Here is a 6,425-nt window from a genome sequence, read left to right as displayed (position 1 = left end):
ATGTGGCACATGTACACCATAGAATACTATGCAGCCATAAAAAAGGATGAGTTCATGTCCTTTGTAGGGACATGGATACAGCTGGAAACCATCATTCTCAGCAAACTATCGCAAGAACAGAAAACCAAACACTGCATGTTCTCACTCATAGCTGGGAATTGACCAATGAGATCACTTGTACACAGGAAGGGGAACATCACACACCGGGGCCTGTTGTGGGGTGGGCAGGGGGAGGGATAGCATTGGGAGATATACCTAATGTAAATGAAGAGTTAATGGGTGCAGGACACCAACATGGCACATGTATACATAGGTAATAAACCTGCATGCTGTACACATGTACCCTAGAATATAAAGTATAATAAAAATAAATAAATAAAAGTAACATTCCCCTAGAATATTACAAATAATATCACAGGGTGTACACCCCCTGTGGCATTCGGAGTAACATTCCCCTAGGATATTACAAATAATATCACCAGGTATACACCCTCTGTGATATTAGGAGTTACATCTTTCTAGGACATTACAAATAATATCACAGGATGTGCACTCACTGTGATATTACTCGTAATATCTCCCTAGGAGACAAGGTATTATATCACAGAGTATACACGCATGGTGCACATCCACTGTGATGTTTAAAGTAATATGTCCCTGTAAGATTACAAATAATATTGAAGGGTGTAAACACCCTGTGACCTTAGGGGTAACATCCTCCTAGGATATTATAATATCACAAGGCGTACACCCCCTGTGACATTTTGTACACCGTTTGTGACATTAAAAGTAGCATCCCCCTAGGATATTACAAATAACATCAAAGGCGGTTTTTTCACATGGTTTACACTTCCTGAGACATTAGGCATAATATTTTCCTGAGATATACGAATAGTATCACAGAAGGTGTACACACATGGTGTACAGTCCATGTGACATTAGGAGCAACATCCCCGTAAGATATTAGAAATAATATCACTGGACATACGCAGTAACATCCCCCTAGGATGTTATGAATAATATCGGAGGGGGTGTACACACATGGTGTACACATTCTGTAAAATTAGGAGTAGCATGTTCCTAAGACATTATGAATAATATCACAGGGTGTGTATACACATGGTGTATACCCCTTGTGATGTTAGGGGTAACATCCTTCTAGGATATTATGAATAATTGCACAGTAACATCTTCCTATTATATTATGAAATTTTGTTGAATTTTGATTAGTTTAAATTTGTATAGCCACACAGGCCAGTGCTACTATGTTGAATAGCACTGCTCTAGAAGTTGTGCTTTCAACCAATGTTTGTTGTTGTTGAATTTTTAAAAACGAAAATGCATCCTTAACTTGAAATAAAGGAAGCTCACATTACCAAAAAAAAAAAAAAAAAAAAGAAAGAAAAATGTCACAGGGTGTACACCTCCTGTGACATTAGAAGTAACATGCTCTGAGGATATTCCGAACAGTTTCACATGGTGAACACCCCCTGTGACATGAAGAGTAACATCCACCTGGGATATTACGAATAATATCACAGGGTGTACACCCCCTGTGACTTCCAAAGTGACATCCCGGCCGGGTGTGGTGGCTCACACCTGTAATCCCAGCACTTTTGGAAGGCCAAGGCAATGGGATCACCTGAGGTCAGGAGTTCGAGACCAGCCTGACTAATATGGTGAAACCTCGTCTCTACAAAAAATACAAAATATTAGCCGGGTGAGGTGGCATGCGCCTGTAATCCCAGCTACTCCAGAGGCTGAAACAGGAGAATTGCTTGAACCTGGGAGGCGGAGTTTGCAGTGAACCGAAATCGTGCTATTGCACTCCAGCCTGGGCAACAAAAGCCAAAACTCTGTTAAAAAAAAAAAAGTGACATCTCCCTGGAATATTATGAATAATGTAACAAAGAGTGTATACCCCTTGTGACAATAGGATTAGCATCCCCCTAGGATATTATGAATAATATCAAAGGGTGTACACCCACTGTGATATTGGGAGTAATATCTCCCTAAGATGTAAGGAATAACATCACACAGTGTACACATATCGTGTACTCCCACTGTGATATTAGAAGCAATATCTTCCTAAAATTTTACGAAAAGTATCACAGGGTATACATTCTCTGTGACAATAGAAACAATATTTACCCTGGGTATTACAAATAATTATCAAGGGAATACACACATGGTATACAGTCACTATATGATATTAGGCGTTGTATCTCCCTAGGATGTTACAAATAGTATTATGGTGGGTGTACACCATGTGTGTACACACGCTGTGATATTTGAAGTACTATCTCTCTAGGATATTATGAATAATATCAAAGGGTTACAACGTCCCCCTCCCCGTTATAAAGAAAAAACTACAACAGTTGTTTTAATCCACTAAGTTTGACATAGTTTTATTACACAACAACAGATAACTAGAAACAAAATTTGTGGCATCTGCAACAGGACCGGGCAGTGAAATGGATGCATGAAGGGCTTCAGAAGGACTTCTTAATAGAAGCTGAAAGAACAGTAAGGAAGTTGTTGTGGAACAGTATGGAAGGTGGAGAAAAAAATCTGTGTTGCACAGTGGCATGAATTTCAGTAAAACTGTCACCTGTGGTAATAGGGAAACTAGAAAAGGTGGATCTGGCAAACAAATTTCCCAGGATGAATGATGAAAATGACAACTGGTTTCTTTTATAACAGCTGCAATAACCAGGTGTGGACTGTGCCAACTTAAGAATGATGAGGTGGATAAATTTGAAAAGAAGAGCTTTATCTCTCATAAAGGGTTTCAGTCTGTAGGCTGGCTATCCCACAGTTTGGGAAGCAAAGCCTCCAGAAGCAGCTGACAGCAAGCACTTTGAGGGAGGGGTAAAGGGAACAGGAATTTTTGCTGAGCGAGGTGGCCAAATATGCATATTTAATAAGCTAAAGGAAGAGTCATGAATATTTATGAAAGGAGAAATATGCACATGTGCAATTGAGCTTCATGTACCTTTCGTGGGTTGCATGTTCAAAAAATGGTGGCATTAGCATGATCTGAGGATGGAGTTTTCAGCCCACTGATGTCAAAAGATAAAGCAGAGGACACAAAACCATCACTGTGTATCCTCCAGCAGTCAGCCAAAACCGGTCTGGAGATGGTGGCCAGTTTTCAGCAAGGGATGTATTGTGAAATTGCAAAAAAAGTGGGAAGAGTCCAGTCACAGTCTCAGATGACTGGCTTAAGACGATAAAGCAATGAGTCGTCTGTTTCTTGTTTTCCAGAGCTGGTTTCTGCTTACTCCTTAGGGAAGAAATCTGGTTAAACGTTACCAAGGAAGGGACATATTGAAGTTTGTCTAACCCCCTATCCTATCACGGCTAGGAACTCAGTTTTTAAGGTTTCTTTTTTGTAGAATGCTTTTTATTTGTTTACTTGTACATGAATATACATGAATAAGTTCTTCAGTGATGATTTCTGAGATTTTGGTGCACTCATCACCGGAGCAGTGTACACTGTAACCAATGTACAGTCTTTTATCCCTCATCACCCTCCCCAAGTCCCCAAAGTCTATCATATCATTCTTATGCATTGTATCCTCATAGCTTAACTCCCACTTATGAGTGAAGACATACAATGTTTGGTTTTTCATTCCTGAGTTACTTCACTTAGAATAACGGTCTCCAATTTCATCCAGAATGCTGCAAATGTCATTACTTTGTTCCTTTTTATGGTGGAGTAGTATTCCATGGTATATATATACACCACATTTTCTTTATCCACTCGTTGATTAATGGGCATTTGGGCAGGTTCCATATTTTTGCAACTGCAAATTGTGCTGCTATAAACATGTGTGTGCAAGTGTCTTTTTCGTATAATGATATCCTTTCTTCTGGGTCAATACCCAGTCATGGGATTGCTGAATCAAATGGCAGATTTACTTTAAGTTATTTAAGGAACCTCCACACTGTTTTCCATAGTTGTACTAGTTTACATTCCCACCAGCAGTGTAAACGTGTTCCTTTTGCGCCACATCCATGCCAACATCTATTTTTTTTAATTTTTTTATTATGGTCATTATTGCAGGAGTATGGTGGTATCACATTGTGGTTTTGATTTGCATTTCCCTGGTCATTAGTAATGTTGACCGTTTTTTCATGTGTTTGTAGGCCATTTACATATCTTTTTTTAAGAATTGTCCACTCATGTCCTTAGCCCATTTTTGATAGGACTGTTTTATTCTTGCTGGTTTGATTGAGTTCCTGGTAGATTGTGGATATTGGTCCTTTGTTGGGTACATACTTTGTGAACATTTTTCTCCCACTATGTGGGTTGTTTACTCTGCTGATTATTTCTTTTGCTATGCAGAAACTTTTTAGTTTAATTAAGTCCCATCTCTTTATTTATTTGTCTTTGCTTTTGTTGCATTCGCTTTTGGGTTCTTGTTCACGAAGTCTTTGTCTAAGCCAATATCTAGAAGGGTTTTTCCGATGTTCCGCGATTTTTATAATTTCAGGTCTCATATTTAAGTCTTTAATCCACCTTAAGTTGATTTTTGCATAACGTGAGAGATGAGGATCCAGTTTTCATTCTCCTACATGTGGCTTGCCAATTATCCCAGCACCATTTGTTGAATAGGGTGTCCTTTCCCCACTTTATGTTTTTCTTTGCTTTGTTGAAGATCAGTTGGCTGTAAGTATTTCACTTTATTTCTGGGTTCTCTATTCTGTTCCATTGCTCTATATGCCTTTTTATACCAATACCATGCTGTTTTGGTGACTATAGGTTTATAGTATAGCTTGAAGTCAGGCAATGTAGTATTTCCAGATTTGTTCTTTTTGCTTAGCCTTGCTTTGGCTATGTGGGCTCTTTTTTGGTTCCACATAAATTTTAGGATTGTTTTTACTAGTTCTGCAAAGAATGACGGTGATATATTGATGGGAATTGCATTGAATTTGTAGATTGCTTTTGGTAGTACAGTCATTTTTACAATGTTAATTCTACCCATCTGTGAGCATGGAATATGTTTCCATTTGTTTGTGTCATCTATGATTTCTCTCAGCAGTGTTTTGTAGTTTTCCTTGTAGAGGTCTTTCCCCTTATCAATTAGGTATATTCCCTAAGTTTTTTGGGTTTTATTTTGAGGGGGTGCTACTATAAAAGGAATTGAGTTCTTGATTTGATTCTCAGCTTGGTCACTGTTGGCGTACAGCAGTGCTACTGATTTGTGTACATTAATTTTGTATTCTGAAACTTTACTGAATCCACTGATCAGTTCCAGGAGCTTTTTGGATGAGTCTCTTAAGGTTTTCTATGTATACAGTCATATCATCAGGAAACAGTGACAGTTTGACTTCCGCTTTACCAATTTGGATGCCTTTATTTATTTCTCTTGTCTGATTGCTCCAGCTACAAATTCCAGTACTATGTTGAACAGAAGTGGTCTGTGTTTGTTACATCTCGAGTTGAGCACACTCTTCTGGTCCATGTTTGTTACATCTCAAGTTGAGCTTTCATTCGCCGTCCACCACTGCTGTTTGCCGCCATCACAGACCGCCTGCTGACTTCCATCCCTCTGGATCGGAAGCTGTGCTTCTGATCTAGCGAGGAGCCCACTGCCACTACCAATCAGGCTAAAGGCTCTCCATTGTTCCTGCATGGCTAAGGCCCCAGGGTTCATCCTAATTGAGCTGAACACTAGTTGCTGGGTTCCATGGTTCTCTTTCATGACCCACTGCTTCTAAGAGCCATAACACTCACGCATGGCCCAAGGTTCCATTCCTTGGAATCCGTGAGGCCAAGAACCCCAGGTCAGAAAACAAAAGACTTGCTGTCATCTTAGGAGCGGCCCGCCCCCATCTTGGGAGCTCTAAGAACAAAGACCACCCCCACCCCCCCATAACACCTTGATATGAAACTCTCCCCTTTCCCCTAAGGATGGGCTTTCTGAGAGCCAAATTGCAGTAATTATTATTTCTCTTCTGGGTCTAGCCACCTGGTGCATACTGGGCTCCGGACTGGTACTGGGGGAGTGTCTGCCAAGACTCCTGTGATGTGATCTATCTTCAGGTCCCTCAGCCATGAATACCAGCATCTGCTCAGGTGAGGGTAGCAGGGGAGTGAAGTGGACTCTGTGAGGGTCTTTGGTTGTAGTTTTGTTTAGTGACTGATTTTGTGTTGGTTGGCCTCCAGCCCAGAGGTGGCACTGACTACCCTAAGACCGTCATGCTACAGAAGCACAACTCACATGGAGATGACCTAGAGGATGAAACCTCATGTAGAAAAGAGAGGCCAAGAAGCACAAAGACACCACATTCGTGAGGTGAGAAAGAAGCCATCTTAGAAGTAAATTTTCGGCCGGGCGCGGTGGCTCAAGCCTGTAATCCCAGCACTTTGGGAGGCCGAGATGGGCGGATCACGAGGTCAGGAGATCGAGACCATC

At 40.6% G+C, this 6,425-nt stretch overlaps 1 protein-coding gene across 2 annotated transcripts in view; it reads right to left on the bottom strand.

Moving 5' to 3' along the window:
• The window catches only part of DEPDC1B (DEP domain containing 1B), a 94,660-nt gene that overhangs the window by 54,374 nt on the left and 33,861 nt on the right, over positions 1-6,425 (bottom strand). The gene's annotated exons all lie outside the window — the stretch shown is intronic.

Source organism: Colobus angolensis, unplaced genomic scaffold (genome assembly GCF_000951035.1).
Source record: "Colobus angolensis palliatus isolate OR3802 unplaced genomic scaffold, Cang.pa_1.0 Scaffold212, whole genome shotgun sequence".
NCBI classification, from domain to species: domain Eukaryota; kingdom Metazoa; phylum Chordata; class Mammalia; order Primates; family Cercopithecidae; genus Colobus; species Colobus angolensis.
Note: the sequence above shows the minus strand (reverse complement) of the source record. Positions and strands in the feature narration are given on the sequence as shown.